General features: G+C 38.3%; 1 long non-coding RNA gene across 1 annotated transcript in view; it reads left to right on the plus strand.

Moving 5' to 3' along the window:
* Positions 1–9,151: 9,151 nt before the first annotated feature.
* LOC147571886 (uncharacterized) overlaps positions 9,152–19,314 on the plus strand; it is a 102,460-nt gene continuing 92,297 nt past the window's right edge. The window contains exons 1-2 of the long non-coding RNA XR_015247085.1: positions 9,152–9,249; positions 11,046–11,198. This is a non-coding gene — a long non-coding RNA (uncharacterized LOC147571886). The remainder of the gene's footprint in view (positions 9,250–11,045; positions 11,199–19,314) is intronic.

Raw genomic sequence — 19,314 nt, forward strand, 5'->3', positions numbered from 1 at the left:
TAGAAAGAAACCTCTCTGTCCATATGTGGAATGGCCTTCTTCTCCTCACCACATAGTATTAGCTGCATGAGAGCAAGAACTTTGTCTGTCTTGTTCACCATGAATTGTCAGCATTTGAACAGAGTGTAGACAGAGAAGTTGTTCAGTATTTGCTGAATGTACTGCTACATAATGATAGCATGAATAGCAAAATTATCACTGTCACAGAATGTACTTATAAAACACTTGTAGTGTACCAGAGGCTATTCTGTATATATTAACTCCATTAATTTTTATAGCGATTTTATGGTATAGATAGCATAATTTTAATTTACAGATGAGGAAATTTAGGCACACAGAAACTAGGGTAGGTTTTCCATAATCATACATGAATAACTATGCATTTATCAGAAATAGTTTCTATAACATTGTAGCTTGCTTGTAAATACACTGTAGCACATTTTCATAATTTTGCATGATTAAATATCTGAATTATTTTTAGTGTGGGTTTTATTCAAATTACTTAGAAGCTTTAAAGTTTTTCTTCCAAGATGGCTAACTTAAAAACTATTACTCTTACTGTACCTAAATGCTATTCACTTATATACTTTGGCGCTTTTACAAGTCTTTTCAAATTATATTTCTTATGATTTGAGAGCTTTGGCTCTTGTTGTGACTGATCTCTATTTCATTCTAATGACTGGTGGCATTTCTCACTTCTGAGAATGGTTTGTGATCCTACTAGTCCACATTCTGGTGTCTACCTGTGCCACCTGGTTCTGAGACTTAGTTTCTTGGTAGGCATCATTGTTGGATTAAATGATTCAGTCATCAACCTCTCTAAGCAGATGGCAGAACAGTCATGCAGTTGTAAGGAGAGGACTGTATGTATGTCTAAAGATTACAGATTGGAGATATTTTTAAAAAATGAAAAATATTCTAAGTTGGAAACTTTATTCTTGGCAACTTTGGGGTTGCTAGATTATTCCAAGTTTCATTAAGAAGAACGCTGACTGTCATCAGGAGGTTGGCATTGAGAAAATTGCCCATCACTTCCCAGTAGGTAGACCTACCTGCTTTCTGCTTGAAGATTTCAGTGAGTTGATGACAGTAACTCATCATGCTCCTCACAAAGGTTAAAAACTAAACAAAAGATTTTTGATAAGTTAAAAGTTTAATGCAGTGAATTGGAGTCCATGGAAATTTCTTTAAAAGTTTTCATCAAATGAGCTTGTAGACACTGTCTCATTTGACAGCTACATCCCCATGAAATTAGATTTTTACAATATGAGTCGGATAGATATGACAGTTTAAGTAGAAAATGGCATTAAAACTTGTGGGTTTTTTTTTTTTTTTTTTTTCATTTCAAAGAGAAGAAAGAGACAGGGCGGAGGTTTGTGGAACATGCTAGTGCTAACAAATGGGAATTTTGCATCTGGCTCCTAGTTAACCAGTATTTCTGCTTTGAAATGATAGCATGGAATGATCTCTGGTTGTGATCCAGGGAGTGACAAGAAAATGGCTGACAACAGGAGCTGAGTTTTCCAGTTATACTTGTATGTGTGAGAGAAAACTTGGAGGAGCAAACATACTGTACCTACACTTAAATGTCTTTTTTTTTTCTTTTTACGACAACAGCAGCAACACCAAGACGATTAGGTGCCAAGTCGTCAGAACCGTGCTTTTCCCACTTGAGTATGTTGGTCCCTCAGTAGTTACCCATCATTTTGTTCTTCCTCAAACAATACATCACCAGACTGACCCGGGCCTGTCCTAAACATAGTTTTTCTGAAAAGGCAAATTTCTCCTTGACCCAAGCAAGAAAGTAAAAAAATAAAAAAATAAAATAAAGTGATTTTGTGCTTATATTTATGCCTGAGAAAAAAAATACATCTAACTTTTCATTTACTTCAGATAAGCAGGTATTACTTCAGATACTTTTTCCTAAATTAATTACTGTAGTCTGTGCATATGGAAAGCCTTTATTGCGTATTTATTCATTAGTGTCTAGATGCCTCTTACTGAAGGATATTGATGGAGTGTCATCACTTGCTGAAGTTTAGAATTTCTCTGAAAATATCAACACACAAACTTTATAATTCGTCTTTTCATATATCACTCTAAATGCCTCCTTTGGCTGTTTTTATGCAGCAGCCCTGGGACAAATTGTGCCCTTGTGGTGGGGAACAGATATAGTGAGAGCCTTCATTCCACCTGACGTGCCCTGGCAGGCCCAGCCTTGGACACACCTCATCATGTCTCGCCTTCTGGCCACATTTTCTGCAGGCTGATTTTATGCGGTCACCTCACAGATTCAGTGAAAAGACCTCCACTGTACTCGCGTTTCTATGTCAGTATCAAAACAGCATGCTCCAGTGAATTGCTTGATAAAAGGTTGCAAATAAAGTTGTGGTTCCGAAGTGATTTTCTGTCCTGGAGGAAGAGGCTCAGGGCAATCCCACTAAATCACTGTGAAGAGGTTTGTCAGAGTCTGACTATAGCACAAAGAGCAATTAGGGCTGTGCTCCCACCTGAGATTCAGAAACACAGAGAATAGTAACTAAAGAAAAGCAAAGTTGTCTGAAACTCAGGAGACTAGAAGCAGGTTGTGTCAGACCAAAGTGACGAGCCTAAGGCACCATATGAAATTGTAAAGTCAGGGTGAAGAAGGTTCTGTGTCAGTGACAGGTGACACTGGCTAAGGAGATCACCATGTTTCAAACTCATAGTGTAGAATACTTTTAAGTCAAGAGATTTTTCTAGAGGCAGAGAGAATTCAGGTTGCTCTAATTGCTGAAGTCTTGTTAACAGATGCAAGTTTACAGTTCATATAATTCCATCCAATTTCTTCTAGTAGTGTTAGAATATTCTGCTTCATATTCAGATATACTATAATTCTGAATTAAATGTGGTATTATTTTTGGTATCTAAGCAAAAAGAAGATCAGAATATCATTCACATTTTATTGGGGCTGGCCACTTTTTTTTTTTTTTTTTTTTTTTTGAGACAGAGACAGAGTATGAGCAGGGGAGGGGCAGAGAGAGAGGGAGACACAGAATCTGAACCAGCCTTCAGGCTCTGAGCTGTCAGCACAGAGCCCCACACGGGGCTCGAACTCACAGACCGTGAGATTATGACCTGAGCTGAAGTCGGATGCTTAACCGACTTAGCCACCCAGGCGCCCCTGGGGCTGCCCACTTTCTTACCAGGCAGCTCTAGTATCCAAAATCATACTTCTAGGCAGTTTTCAAGTTTATAGATTTTTGTCTATTCTGGCCAGTTGCCTGAATCAAAGTGTTAGTCTGTTTTATTCTCTGGTAACTTTTTTCTCCTGGGATACCATGAAAGCTCTCTGAGGAAAATCACCAGTTCTAACTTGTTTCTATTTCTTTGTTTCAAGCAACAGCCATTGGTTCAGATTAATTTATTTAATACTACAAGATAGTTTATTGTAACAGTGATAGATAATTCACAGAAGGACATGCTGAAAAACTAGACCCTTGGAAGAAAGTCAATTTGGAACAACTCTAGTAGCTCATTAGTGAGAGTATCTGGACAATCTCTTTAAGGTTCTGTCTGTACTCTAGCCTGTTTCCAACCATCTTCTGTCCTTGCATTCCCGCCCCCCCCCCCCCGCCCCCGCCCCAGGAATCAGATTTCAGAAGGAAAAAGAGAGAAAGATTTTTGTAGCTTGGGTACCATTCTGTAGGTTGAGGTCCACTTGATTGTCCACCAAGATCATAATGGAATAACAGGGGAAGAATCACTCCAAAGAACTGCAGATCATTCAATGATGTTTGGGAATATTACCTGACAAATTAAAATTCTGTATGTAGGGGCGCCTGGGTGGCTCAGTCGGCTAAGTGTCCGACTTCAGCTCAGGTCACGATCTCGCGGCCAGTGAGTTCGAGCCCCGCGTCGGGCTCTGTGCTGACAGCTCAGAGCCTGGAGCCTGTTTCGGATTCTGTGTCTCCCTCTCTCTCTGACCCACCCCGTTCATGTTCTGTCTCTCTCTGTCTCAAAAATAAAAATATAAAATGTTAAAAAAAAATCTGTATGTAATTCATTATAAATATAATCTGTATGCTTACAATTAGATCTGTATGCTTGAAGTCCAATGTGTTAAGTTAAAAAGGGTCCAGGATAGTAGGAGGGAGTTTAGTGATTCTTTAGGGTTTTGTTCTCTTATCAAAATATATGTAGTAAATGCCTAATTGTCTAGAAAATATATAGAAAAGTTAATGAATAGATCGAAGTTGCCATCAAGTAACAGGACAAACAAGTTTCCAAATGAAGTGCCAATGCTTATTTCTAATCATGATAATTTTAGAAGCCTATAATCAAACTGGAGCAGTATAAAGATTAAGTGCAGTGACTTTGGACTCACTGGTGTGAATCGTGGCTCTGCTGCTTACTTGTAGGACACTGGGAAAATCTCTCAACCTCTCTATTTCCATTTCTCCATCTCTAAAATAAAGATAAGTAATATCTTTTTGCACTGATCTATTCAGTATTAAAGGGGGTAGTAATATTTTTGATGTTCTTGTATTGCATAAATGGTAGATACTATATTTTCATCAGTATTCTTAAGAGTATGGACCACAAATCATGAGAAGACCAGTGTGTTATCATTCTAGGGCTACTATAACAAAGTACCACAAACTAGGTGGGCTAAACAACAGAAATTTATTATCTCACAGTTCTGGAGGCTGGAAGTCCAAGATCAAGGTATTGGCAGGGTTGATTCATTCTGAGGGCTCTGAGAGAAGAGCTCTGAGGGGAGAATCTTTTTCAGGACTCTCTTGTTTTGCAGATGCCATCTTCTCCTTGTGTCTCTTGTCATTATCTTCCCTCCATATGTGTCTCTGTGTCCAAAGTTCCCCTTTTTGTAAGGATCCCAGTCATATTGGATTAGAGCCCATTCCAAAGACTCCATTTTTAACTGGATTACATTTGAAATGACATTATCTCCAAATGAGGCCACATTCGGACATACTGGGCTTTAGGACTTCAACATCTGAATTTGGGGGGAACATAATTCAATCCATGACGACAAAGTTACATTCAGAGTAGTTGAAGAATCTGTGGCTGTCTAGTCTGGAGGAGAAAATGCTGCAGCATGCAGAGGAAGAAGTCTGATAAATGCGTTCATATAATGTAATGAACAGCATTTAAGGAGGTTAATACAGTGTTTAGTATATTGTAAACATTCCATAAATGTCAGCTTTCTGACTCTGTCTCTGTCTCACTTGGACGAACATTTATTGAGTACCTACTATGTACCAGCTGATAGTCTAGGTGATGTAGATGTATTGTTGAACAGAGAAACCATGTATGCAGGATTAGACTTGTTTTGTGTGGCCCCAGGATTAAACTCCAACTAATGTGTACCAGTTATGTAGGGGTATATTTTTTTTTAATTTTTTTTTTTTCAACGTTTATTTATTTTTGGGACAGAGAGAGACAGAGCATGAACGGGGGAGGGGCAGAGAGAGAGGGAGACACAGAATCGGAAACAGGCTCCAGGCTCTGAGCCATCAGCCCAGAGCCTGACGCGGGGCTCGAACTCACGGACCGCGAGATCATGACCTGGCTGAAGTCGGACGCTTAACCGACTGCGCCACCCAGGCGCCCCTGTAGGGATATATTTTTATTTCATGAGGAATAAAGTTCTGAAGGGCAGTGCTATTCAAAGATGAAATGGGCTGCTTTTGAGGTAGCAAACTTCTCAATTTTATATATTGAAACACATTTTGAAAAACAAAGTACCTGGCATAATTTTATGGCACTTATAGAGTCAAAGGAAAATTAAGGTAACTCGGCATCCTTTAGAATCCTTCCCTATTCTTAATTTCACTGTTTAGTAATTCATTTAAGTAATCTCTATGCCCAATGTGCGGCTAGAACTCACAACCCCAAGATCGAGAGTTACAAGCTGTGCTGACTGAGCTAGCTAGGCAACCCTAGTGTTGTTTTAAAAGGGACTAGGGTGGGACACCTGGGTGGCTTAGTCACTTAAGCATCTGACTTCGGCTCAGGTCATCATCTCATAGTTCATGAGTTTGAGCCCCACGTCCATCTCTATGCTGAGAGCTCAGAGCCTGGAGCCCGCATTGGATTCTGTGTCTCCCTGTCTCTGCCCCTTGCCCACTCACACTCCTCTCTCAAAAGTAAATAAACATTAAAACAATTTAAAAAAATAAAAGGGGCTATGGCAAGGGTGGCAAGAAAGCTTAAGAAACAGGTATGCAGTCTTTGTTTTAAAGAAAAGTACTCTAATTTCTTCTTATTTACATGGGAAGACTTTTTGTAATTCCAGGAACTGTTGAAATGGTAGAAGAGAATCAACTCAACCAGTATTTCTTCTGGTCTTTCTTGGGTCTTTCAACTCTGATTTCAAGAAGATACCACTGTTGGGGTGCCTGGGTGCTCAATTGGTTAAGCGTCCAACTTCAGCTTAGGTCATGATCTTGTGATTCGTGAGTTCAAGCCCTGCGTTGGGCTCTGCACTGACAGCTCAGAGCCTGGAGCCTGCTTTGGATTCTGTGTCTCCCTCTCTCTCTGCTCCTCCTCTACTTGTGCTCTCTCTCTCAAAAATAAATAAAACATTAAAAATTAAAAAAGAAAAGACAGCATTGCTGAATGGATGGAAAGTGTTCTGACAAAACCTCAGTATGGTTGTTTAAGAAGACTGGGAAAGGTTGCATAATAAAGCCCTTTTGGCACTGAAACATCAAGTTCCTTCTAAGTAGGGAATATGCTGCTATGACTTCTAAATAAAGGCAAATGTTAAATTTATTTTTCTTTCATCCAATATTAAGGAATATGATACCACACAAAGTTAAATTTCAAAATGAAAACAATTTAAAGACTGGTAAAATTTAAATTTTAGAATAGAGTTTAAGGACACAGATGAAGTTATGTTTGAAGCTTCAGGACTTTAAGGAAAAGTAAATGTAAATTCATATAAAAACCCCTTATTTATAAAATGTAGACTTCAAAGTTTTTATTACTTAAGTTGTAGGATAAGACTATAGGAAGTAAGTGTCTTATGCTTTAAGATTGTCTATGTTTGTATTGCAGCTGATGGAGAGTAGAGATTTGACTTCTAATAAATGATTAGACAACATAAATATACAAGCTTAAACTCTCTATGGTAGACTTACATTGGTATCCCCTAAAGGTCATGTTTTCCAGTTGTGAGGACTTTGTGTAGTATGGTCTCATATTGGCTTTTGGCTTGGGCCTGTGACTTGCTTTGGCCAGTGGGACATTTGCAAGTGTGAGGCTTGTTAGAGCACTTGAATGTTGGGGCTTCTTTCTTGGAACCAGAATTTACAGCCAGTTCTGTAAATCAGGCTAGATATTGAATGATGAGAGGTTGATATGAAAAGAGACCATGGAGGAGGAGGGCATTCTTGGGTATTCTTGCCCCATTTGAGCTCCCAGTTGCATATAGACCCATGAAGGACTTCAGTTACAAAAGAACCATCCAGCCTGCTAATAATCCCAGTCAACTCACAGAGGCATGAGAAATAATTACTGTTGTTTGAAGCCACTCAATTTCGGGATGATTTGTTACTCAAAAATAGATGACAGAAATACTACTTTTTAAGTTATTTTATTTGTAGCTTTTGTTTTCCGTTACGGTTTTATTTTGTTTTCAATAACTTCAGAAGAAAACTGTGTTTGATGAGGCAATGGTTGAATTAAATACCTACTGTTGATTTTACAGTATATTCCAGAATCCAAATGCATAGTTTTTAGGCAAGTTGTATGAACATAGTCTAAATTGCTCCCTAAGAAGAAGGGATTTTTTTAAATTTTTTTTTTCAATGTTTATTTATTTTTGGGACAGAGAGAGACAGAGCATGAACGGGGGAGGGGCAGAGAGAGAGGGAGACACAGAATCAGAAACAGGCTCCAGGCTCTGAGCCATCAGCCCAGAGCCCAACGCGGGGCTCGAACTCACGGACCGCGAGATCATGACCTGGCTGAAGTCGGACGCTTAACCGACTGTGCCACCCAGGCGCCAGAAGAAGGGATTTTTTGAAGAACTATAACATTTTAAAGGCTTCCATGAGAGCTTTAAGTAGGTTGCAGTAACTTATTAAATGATATATTCGGTCATGCATTTTAAATGTATGTAGTAGCTAATTACATTTGTACTTATTCTTTATCATGAACCAAGTCACTAATGAGTTTTGGGGCACAATATAGATAGGAAATTCTTTGGGAAAACAAACTAGAGAAATTTTTTTCCCACCAAACTGAGACTGAAGTTGATTATTTGTCCACAGATAATTCCCTTTTTAAAAGAATTTGCTTCAGGGTTCCTGAAAATTGCAATTTCTTTCTGTGTTTATATGAACTACTATTGAATTTAAAAAAATGACATATTAAACTTCACAGAAGCCCTCCATTATATTATTCATTGTAAAGAACAAAATATGCCTGTATTTTCAGATTATTCTAAAAAAAAAAAAAAAGAAGTAAGCGTCTGTGTATCTTGTAAATCATGAATAAATGGATGTTACATATAATGGCAGTGTAATTGTAATCTCAACAGACAAAATCAGAAAAGAAGCTTTTTTGAGTTAAAGTTGTTTGTAATTTGTTGCTCCTCATCAAACATAAATGTAAATAGTAAATTAAATAATGTGGCAGTAGATTTAATGAAATTCAAATGTCTATACCTATCTTTTATAAGAATTTTAGTAAGGTAATATTATTACTTTGAATTATATAATGCTTAACAATTTATACAGTTCTTTCCCAGACTTAAAAAAATTTTTAGTGTTTATTTATTTTTGAGAGAGAGACACAGAGAGAGAGAGAGAGAGAGAGAGAGAGATCTTGAGTCAGGGAGGGACAGAGAGAGAGAGACAGAGAGAGAGAGAGAGAGAGACAGAATCTGAAGCAGGCTTTAGGCTCTGAGCTGTCAGCACAGAGCCTGACATGGGGCTCGAACCCACGAACTGTGAGATCATGAGCAGAAGTTGGAGTCTTAGCCAACTGGCAGCCCTACCAGACTTTTTAATTAATTGGTTACTAAGTGTCAAGCACTATGAAATTCTAAGGTATCCAAGTAAACTCAATAGATATATAACATGGATCTCAGAATGTATGGTCAATGTCATCATAATGTAGGAAGTGGTATATATTCTCCTATACTGAGAAGATTTCATGATGTGGGCACTTGTACCAAATTTAGGATAATACTGCCTGGGAAGATCATCAAATGTCAAAGTCTAGGGATGGGAGAACATGGTATGTGCCTCCCCCCCCCCCCACCTGCAAGAACTAAGAGGGGAAAATGATTAATAATTCTAACTCATTAGTGTACAGCTTATAGAAGGGACATGGCAAGGATTGAGAGTAGAGAGATTAGTACTATCTAGATCAAAATTGGCTTTTGAAGCCAAACTTAATGTCAAGAAATTTAGATTCTTTTCTAAGGAAATAGGGAAATAGGAAATAAGAAGCCATTAGGAAGACATGATCAGATTGCATTTAGAAATTTGACTCTGATTTTACAACAGTTAATACATTGAGCAGGGGCAAGAATGCTTGAAAGGAGCCATTAGGAGGCTTCTGGGAGAATCCAGACAATAAATGATTGAGGATGTAACTCAATGTAACTATGACATTAGAGAGAAGTTAATAGAAGTGCAGAGGTAGAATGAATAGCATGTGGTGATATATTAATTGTAATGGGTTGAGGAAGGGGGCATGTTGAGTTTATTTTCCAAGGTTTATGGTTTGAGCAACAGGATGCATACTGCTTCCTGTTGCATAAGTCATAAATGTGTGAAATAGGAATATAAGAGAAAAAGTGAGTGTTGGGTTAATATTAATAAATTTCTGTTGATGGAGTTTCATTTGTAGGTACTTGTTCAACAGATAAGTAAGATTTATAGTAAAGAGTTGTATGGAAAATGTGTCGAGAAGAGGAGAGGGTGGGGAATAGGAACATGTGGAGAACTTTAATAAAAGGCTGTACAAGGGAGAAAGGAAACAAAAGATGGAGGAGGATGTGTGGACAAGGGACAGATTTAGGTTAAATTACTTGGAGCAGAAAGGAGAAAGAAATATAAGACAAAGGACAGGAATAATTGGCAGTGTCTGAGGACACACCAGGAAACTGATTATAGAGCATATTATCTCACATAAGTCTGTCTGTCTCTCTCAAGCACACATACAACAATAAGTGTGATGTTATTAGTTGCTAGATAGTAGAACTAGAACTTGAGGTTACATAACCTATAAAATGTCACTTACCTGGTATATCACAGAGCTAAAACAATCCCTAGTGTCCTGACAGCTGAATCCAGGGTACATTCCTCCAGAGGCAGTGGGCACAGAGACTTTTTAATTGGTAGCTACCACAGAGTATTGAGCTCTGGCTGACAAGTGAGTCAGTCAATTAAAATAATCAATTACAAGTAATCCTACAGCTTGATAGTGAAAATTGAATTTTCCTTTTGAATCTAAATTTCTAATCACATAATTTTTGTATGATCCAGACTGGACTGAGTTTGTCTGACATATTTGCAATAAAGAAGCATTAGCGGTATGTGTACTAACCATATCTACATCTCTTGATTCCAGCTGTGTATGCTTCCCACTGCCTGTGCCATTTAACATTGGTCAAAAATGACCCATTCATTGTCTAGTGCTCAAAAAAAAAAAAAAAAAAAAAGAACACTTGGCCTTATGGTTTTAGAGGAAGATTCACTTACTTGAACAATCACAGAAATGAATGGCAGGAGAAATATAACAAGAGAAAGGTGGAGAAAATTTTTTACCCTTGTTTATTATTCTTATTATTTGTGTAGAATTAACCCAGTATCTTCTTTACTTTAAGGCTTTTATTACCAAGCACAGAAGTTTTATTCTTGCATTTAGACTATTAGATGTTTAGCATTTTTTTTTCTTATTTTGGACTCAAATTGCATAGGACATGCATTATTCATGGGCAGAAAATGTGGTAGTATGCACACTTGCATAAACATCATATGTAGGGTAGTTTAAATTTAGAAATAGTATTTGGCCTTCTGCTTCAGGAGACATCCTACTAAATCATACAATGACTAAAGCTTGTGATAGACATTTATCAATCCACCATGGGATGCCTGCTGTGACAAGCTGTCTTCAGGAACAGAGGATTTGCGAAGATAAAGTTACACTGGGTTTGCTCTATAAAAGGAAAGCCAAATGTAAGTGTGCTTCATTGTAACCTAACAGTACAGGTCTTCGACTTGCTGGAACAGTTTTAAGCTTAAATGACTCCTGACTCCTAACAGATGATATATGAAACCATATATCCTGGATTTTTGTTAGGAAAATGTAGTCACCATGCTGTGACTGTATGTGCTGTTGCCAGCTTGTCTCCTTCAGATCTCTCCTGAATTCATGCCAGTCCCAATTCTTCCCCACCTGTGAACTAAAGCTGCCCAACATTGATCACCAGGATCTATAAAATGTCATGTTCAATGGTTGTTTCTCAGTCCTTAGGTGAAAGGACCTATGAGATGTATTTGACCAAGTTTGTCACTGTCTGCTTTTCTTCAGTCACTTTGTTCACATAGCCTCCAGTTTCTTGGCTCCTCTGAACTTCACTAGATTCTCTCTCTCGACTTTATGGTCTTGAAATATTGGATTCCTCAGGGCTCAGTCCTTGGACCTTTACTATTCTCCATCTGTATTCACTTTGGAAATGATCTTGTTCATACCTAAGGCTTTTAACTATCTAAAGCTAATGGCTCCAAATTTTGTATCTCCAGTGTGGACTGCTCACCTGCATTTTGAACTTGTATATTCACAACTACTTGAATATGTAACAAACATCAGAAATTAAGAAGTTCAAAACCAAGCTTGCATTTCTCTTTATCTTCTACCCCCTCTTCTCATAATCTGTCCTGTCTCAGAATGTGGCAAATCCATTTTTCAGTTACTCATGTCAAAACCTCAGTCACCTTTGATTCCTTTCTTTCTGTCACAGCTCACATCCAAGCTGTCATTGTACCTTGTCACCCTAGCCTTCACATGTTTCTGCTCTCAGAGTACTTCTCGCCTTCCACCACTGCTTCCCTCACTTGAGTCCCTCTGTTTCTTTTTTTTTTTTAATTTTTTGTTAACGTTTATTTATTTTTCAGACAGAGAGAGAGAGAGAGCATGAACAGGGGAGGGTCAGAGAAAGAGGGAGACACAGAATCTGAAACAGGCTCCAGGCTCTGAGCTGTCAACACAGAGCCCGACGCGGGGCTCAAACCCACGGACCGTGAGATCATGACCTGAGCCGAAGTCGGCCGCTTAACCGACTGAGCCACTCAGGCGCCCCTAGTCCCTCCGTTTCTTGACAGGATCATTGCAATTGCTCCCTAATTCTTTTCTCTGTTTCCACTCTTGCTGCTCTAGAGACTGTTTGTGACATAGCTTCCAGAGTGAGCCTTTTAAAGCATAAGTCAGATCTTACCTGTCCCCCACTCAAAATTCAATGGTTTCCTGTTTCACACTGGTGAAAAATTCAGAGTCTTGACTGTGACCCTTTATGGCCGTACAAGATCTGACTTCTCCGTCCTCACACTTGTCCCCATTACCCAGTCTTCCAATACTACCCCTCTTCCGCCATTTCCCTCAAGCCCACCTAGCTCTGTTCTGGCCATGACAAACCCCTATGGGTTTTATGAGTATACAAAGCCTGGTCTCACTTTTGGACTCTGGTACCTACTATTTCTTCTGCCTGGGATATTTTTTTCCTTGTGTCAGCCTGGCTCACGCTGTGTCTTTTTTCAGGCACCTGTTAAAATGTCACTTTATCTGAGAGGCCTTCTTTTATCTCTATGTGATAAGGGGTATCCATGTTACAATACGTCTACCTTTTTTGTGTTTGTCACTGTTTGACATGATATTTGCTAGTTTATTCCCTGTTGCTGTTAGGTACTTTATTTATTTATTTATTTATTTATTTATTTATTTATTTTTTAATGTTCATTTATTTTTGAGAGAGACAGAGACAGAATCCGAGTGGGTTGGGGCAGAGAGAGAGGGAGTCACAGAATCCAAAGCAGGCTCCAGGCTCCGAGCTGTCAGCACAGAGCGCGACGGGGGGCTCGAACCCACAAGCCATGAGATCATGACCTGAGCTGAAGTTGGACGGTCAACTGACTGAGCCACCCAGGTGCCCTGGTAATTACATATTTAAAATTAGAATTGCCTACTTCTTAGTAGGCAATTAGAATAGTTAGCTCCATGGAAGCAGGGACTTTATCTGCTCAGTACCTACTATAGGTAAGGCCTGAAACATGGTAAGTTCCCCATAAATATTGATAAATGAATGATTATAATGATTATGTATGTTTTCTTGCTTCCCAACTTTAACACATATTTTTACATAGGTTATTTCAGCCAAAGCAAAACTCCCCAATACCTACCAACTATTCCTTACTCTGTAAATAACTTCTTAGCTCTCTGGCCTTGATTTCTGCATAGACAGTTCTCAGCTGAAAAGGGCCAGACTAGCAGGAAGTGTAAATGCAGGTCTAATTCATAGGAACATTGGTATTGAACTATAAACACAAACACACTTAACCTCTTGCACCTGGGTTATGAGTCATGATAACGGCACAACTCACAGTAAAGGCTCTGATCTGCTGGCAGATTGTGAACTACAACAGTGACTTGAGTTCTGTTACGTATAGTACTTTCTTTCCAGGAGTGAAATGTCCATTGCAGGAATTTTCTTTTAATATGACAAAAATACAATTTACTTAAAAACATCTTCTTCAGGATTTATACTTTTTATCCCATAAGTTGAAGAACTCTGCATTGACATTAAAAAAAAAAAAAAAATGCTGATAGGCAATAATGCAGAGTGACAGAGCCCAGGCTCTGGTCGGCCAGTGGTGGCTTCGAATAGCAGCTCTTCCAGATATTAGTTCCCTGAATTGGGGCAAGTGATAACCTTTCTCAAGTTTAGTTCCTGGGCTATAAAATGGGCAGAATAGTAGCATCATCCCATAGAATTGCGCTGAGAACTAAGTGAGGCAACACATGAAAACACTTAGAAAAATTCCAGAGAAAACTCTTGCAGCTTTTTTTCTATTGGTATTGTTAGCATTACACTTACTTGTTTCATTGTCCCTGAGTTGAATGTCCTCCCTCCAGTGGTCCTACTTCTCCAGTTGCAAGTGCAGTCTACTGTTCTGAGAACAGACTTTTGTGGGAAAACTGAGATTGTCACCTGTGTTTGAGAATTACATGTTTTTCTAAATTCTTTTTTAAATTCCAAGGGGTTGTTACATTAAATTTTCGTGCTGTGTTGCCTCAGAAGTGTGTGTGCAAGAGTGTTTTGTCCTCCCACATAAAAGAACAAAATAACTTAAAAATGATTAAAATTAAAAAGTCAATTTAAAATGTCTTAAAAATGGGCTCATATGTCTTTATAACATATTTTCCACCTGCAAACTAATGCTACAGAAGTTTGCATCATGTGTTAGTGAGTATTTCTGTAGGAAAGTGCTAATGTTTCCTAAGTAGCATATGGGCTATTAGATCTGATACGTGGGAATAACTGTGCAGCAATCTTGGAAAATTATTCAAGGATTTGTTACAGAAGAAAAAACAGAATTTCTAGAGACACAAAAATCAAAATACCAGCTTGAATATTATAATGACACTTTGTGGTTATATATCACCTTTCTCAAATGCTTCACACCTATTTTCTCATCTAAAAACATCTTCTGTAAATTAATACAGTAGCGGGTATTAGTCGTCTTCCCAATATGAAGGGAAATCTTACTCGAGAGTTCACTACTCTGTTTCAGTTTGTACCATTTGAGATCTTCTGGAGTTCACATATTTAATATTTGCATTATTTTACTGGAAGCAAGAAGGTTGTCTGTCAACTGTAAGCATGATCTTCCAATGCAACAGCACATGTTGAAAATATATCCTGTTTAACTCAGGTTCTCTTACATGTGCTGAAGATAAATAGCTATTAGCACCAAAAAATAGTATTCTGTTATTCTATTGAGAAAACTAATTTACCTTAACTGTAGGTGAGACTGTTGATAGCTATAACTCTAAATCAAATAAACATGCATTTATTTACTTATCTATCAAACGTTTAATATGCACTCACTATGCACCCACTAACTGTAAGATGCTGAGGAGACAGTTTCGATTATACTCAATCTCTGCTGTCAAGAAAATTATGTTTCTTGGTTACAAAATAAATCCATCTTCAGTAACGATTTTAGTAGCATCATTGAATTTTAAAGGATAATATCTAATATAAGATGAAATAATGACTTAACGATAGATGTAAACGGGAGCCAAAGAAATTAGTTTGGTAATTTGTGTTCCATAACTAGTCATTGTCAGGTATTCAGCTGTCTAAACATATGTGTTCTCTACACTTGGGTAAAATCTGTGCCACTGCTCGCCTATCAGACCTAGAAGACACAGGAGGAATTGTGACCCTTCTTCCTAAAATGTGAATAATGATGGCAGTTGCCATCTGTATGAAGGAAAGTGCCCAAGGTAAATGATAGCTGGTCAGCATTTCCTTCTATTCTGTATGTATATCTAGTCATGTATATCTAGTCTTCTTTTTGACGTGAACCTGAACTCAACATTTATCAGAATTAATGGTACATAAAGTAAAAATGAACCCATTAAAATTGTATTAAGATGACTTTCTGTAATGCAAGCAAATAGGAATCTGTATACAACAGAAGGAAATTTCCCACATTCGGATATTAAATTTACAAAAAAAAAAAAATGTAAAAGTCAAAGTACATTCACTTAGTTCTTTCATTCAGTATTCCCAGTTTTCCTTTCTCATGAAGACCTGTAGGTTTTTGCTCTTTACTTAAGTCTTGTGCCCTTGTTCCTTCTTTGAGTCCTTTTCAGTCTAAACACACAGGTTTAAACACATTGTTTAAGCTCACTATTGTTTACAAGACCAAACTTCCTCACCTTGCTCTCTTTCAGTCTCACCTGTCTAACATATCCCTGACTCAGAATGTTAGCTTTCTACACTCAGACATTTGGCAACTCAAAGAGTCTTAGGAGCATTGCTGAAGGCCTAGTTTGGCTTTCTTGTCCATCAGTCTGCAGCCATAGATATCAACCTTTTTAAAGTCCAAATAAAAATTATATCCTCCTGGGCAGAGAATAACCAATGGCCAATTAACTCTTGTAACTTGAGGTAATACTTTCCAAGCTAGCAAAGTTATTCCCAAATAGTTTTTCCTAAATGGAAAGAGAACATTTGACTATCTGACTTCAGTATCCATTGCTCGAACCCTGGGTGTTATTACATAGTCAGTACAAATTTTCCAGGGCTCCCTGCCAGTCTCCCATGGCCTACTTCTGGATGATACTAAAGGAGCAACTTTTCTGATACTGGTGGGAGAAATAGTTCTCCATGATCTTGCATATCTTCTCATTATTAGATTAGGAATACTTGATTTGACAACAGTAATATAAAATATGTCAACTACACGAAGAGAAATGGTCGCCTAGATAGCCCAAGACTTAGAGGCAAGCCAAAAGGTTATCTGAGCCTAGTAAATACCTCATATTTTGCATGGGTCACCATTAGCAGAGAGTCAATATAATCAGTTTTCTGTATTCATCGACAATAATATCCAGATTCTGAAAATCTTCCTCAGAGATATTTGCTGCTCTAAAAGGCCATTCCTTACAACCCATAGCAAAATAGGTAACTATAATCCATACAGGCAAGGGAATTGGATTTCCCTGATTAGTTTGGACTTACCTAGAATTTGGGGAGGTGTTCACCTGCCTATGAATATAGGGACATGTTCAGGAGGGATGGATATCTGGAAAAACAGGATTCTGTTTAAAGGAAGAGTTGGTCTATGATAGTTAGGTAAACCATAGTACATTCTATAAACAGAAATGATCTTTTGTGAGGCTAGTCTGGATTTCTAGATATTTCCAGACCTATCAGAGCCTACTAAGAGACATACTTTAATTTTGAACTTTAAAAAAGTTTATAAAGTTTTCACTTATATGGATCCACTTCTAGATCCTCAAGAGGACCTCATCTTAGATATCTCTATGCCTTTACGCATTACTGTTATGGGGCGCCTGGGTGGCTCACTAGGTTAAGCCTCTGACTTCAGCTCAGGTCATTATCTCAGGGCTTGTGAGTTGGAGCCCCACATCAGGCCCTGTGCTGACAGCTCAGAGCCTGGAGCCTGCTGCAGATTCTGTGTCTCCCTCTCTCTCTTCCCTTCCCCTGCTCATGCTCTGTCTGTCTCTCCTTCAAAAATAAATAAACATTAAAAAAGAAACATCACTACTATTGAAGTCATTAGGTTGAAAGAATAGAAATTGACAGGAAACATTAAAAAAACAAAAACTTTATTATTTATTTTCAAGACCTATTCAAACTTGCTTGGGAGGGGGATTGGGGAGCAAATATTTTCTGTTCTTTGAGAGAAATTTAAGACATGTCCAGTTACTTTTTTGGTGATTTTCTGATCATAAAATTTCAATAAATTCTGGACAAACATATAATCTCCTTCAGTAAATGTCCAGGCCCATATAAAACTCAATATCATGAACTCTTCTTAAACCTAATACTTAACCTCCCCAAACTCTGCCTTTCATTAGGCAGGATGCTGGCAGTGGGATAGAGGATTATGCATGACTTCTCTATTTCTCCTCTTTGTGTGTCTCCCCTTAGCTATTTCCTATTCCATCCTAGGCTGTCTTTTGGTTCCTCTGAGTTTAAGGCTGAGGGCAAAGAGAGGTAGGAGGCACAATGTTCTTAGTTTACAGATGCTGTTACGATCTGGCATTTGTGTTTTCTAGGGTTGATGGCTATTCGAAGGTGGTATTTTCATACAGCATTTCTGGGGATTTCCTAAAGCTTTCTTAACCAGGAACATTTACCTGTATCTCTCTGGTTTGTTGTATTCTTTCTTAACCGTGTTGGTGGCCAGCAACCTAGCTACCCACTCTGTTGGGATCACAAGTTTGAAGTGAACTTCTCAACTGATGGTTCCTAAGGACAAGAAACTCTCATATGCCCTTGCTCTCTAGACCCGTCAAAGTGTGACTAACCAAGTGTATATCAGTCTTTTCCAATTCTGACATCATAATTTCATGGAACTTTGAACTTTGAAACTCTGTATTCCTTATGTGTGAATCCAAGAGGAGCCCCCTCTCCCCCGCCCCCTGCCCCTTTCCTCTCAGCTTTAGAGGAAAAGCCACACACTAAAGTGTGATTTGGTTGCTTCCTATTATTGCATTTGGAACACACAAATGGAGGACAATGCTTTCTCAGTTGTGGGGAGAGCAGAAAGATGTAAAACTATGACATTATCTACAGTAGTAAAGGTGAATGTTTTTTAATAAAACAATATTTTTTATTTTTAACCTCAGTGCCCTTTCAGAAATCAAGTCAGAAATTAGAGCGGTGATTTCTTTCTCTAAAATTAGTGTCTGGAGTGTACGGTAATATTTTTCACCATGAGCTGTTAGATGAGTGCTACCAATTTGAAATGCTGCATGAGTTTCAGTGATGCAGGAGTGGAAGGATTGTCTTACGTGGGCAGCTGATAAATTGGCAACTAAAACTGAAAAATTAGGACTGAAAAATTAAAACTACATGGTGAATTGATGTGCAAATTTGAGAGGAGAATTAACTGTTTTAGAGAAAGTTGACTAGAAGGTCGAGTGACTCTGTTTGATTATGGATCTGAAGGAGGTTCAGCTTAAGCCACCTGCCTTCCACGGGTTCTCAGGGTTGATTTTATGTCTTATGCCAAGTTTGGCAGCTCTTCCCTTTATACAGATTCCATGTATTTGCTTCCTAAGGTGCTGCATTAGGTCCTGGTCAACCCTATCAGATAAAAGATGTTGATGCTAGCTAGAATCTCCAAACTAGCTCTCTGGTTGATGCTTTGAAATACAGACAGAAGTTTGTATTCAGTTCAGAGAATAATCTTTGTGTATTCTGTGCCAACCAGTGTATCATGATAATGATGATACAAAGATAAAGACATGACCTCTGCCACTGAAGACATTGTTCTAAGGGTGAGACAGAAAAGTCAATTGTGGAATTGTCCCTAGCTGAATTGCAGAAAAGATCTTACAGGAAAGAATGGTGTATTTGGAACCCTAGTGGGCTATTCTCTATGAATGGTGCCCTCTGGAGTTGTGCAATGCAGTGGCTTTGGGGATGATTGATTTTTAACAATTGCTTTAATATAAGTTTCTAAATATTTGAGGCAAAAAATCGTTTCTTCCATCTCCGCTTTTAGTTATAAAGATTGACTCTGGCAGTAGTGG

The sequence above is a fragment of the Puma concolor genome, chromosome F2 (assembly GCF_028749965.1).
Source record: "Puma concolor isolate L17-30 chromosome F2, mPumCon1.1.hap2, whole genome shotgun sequence".
NCBI lineage: Eukaryota > Metazoa > Chordata > Mammalia > Carnivora > Felidae > Puma > Puma concolor.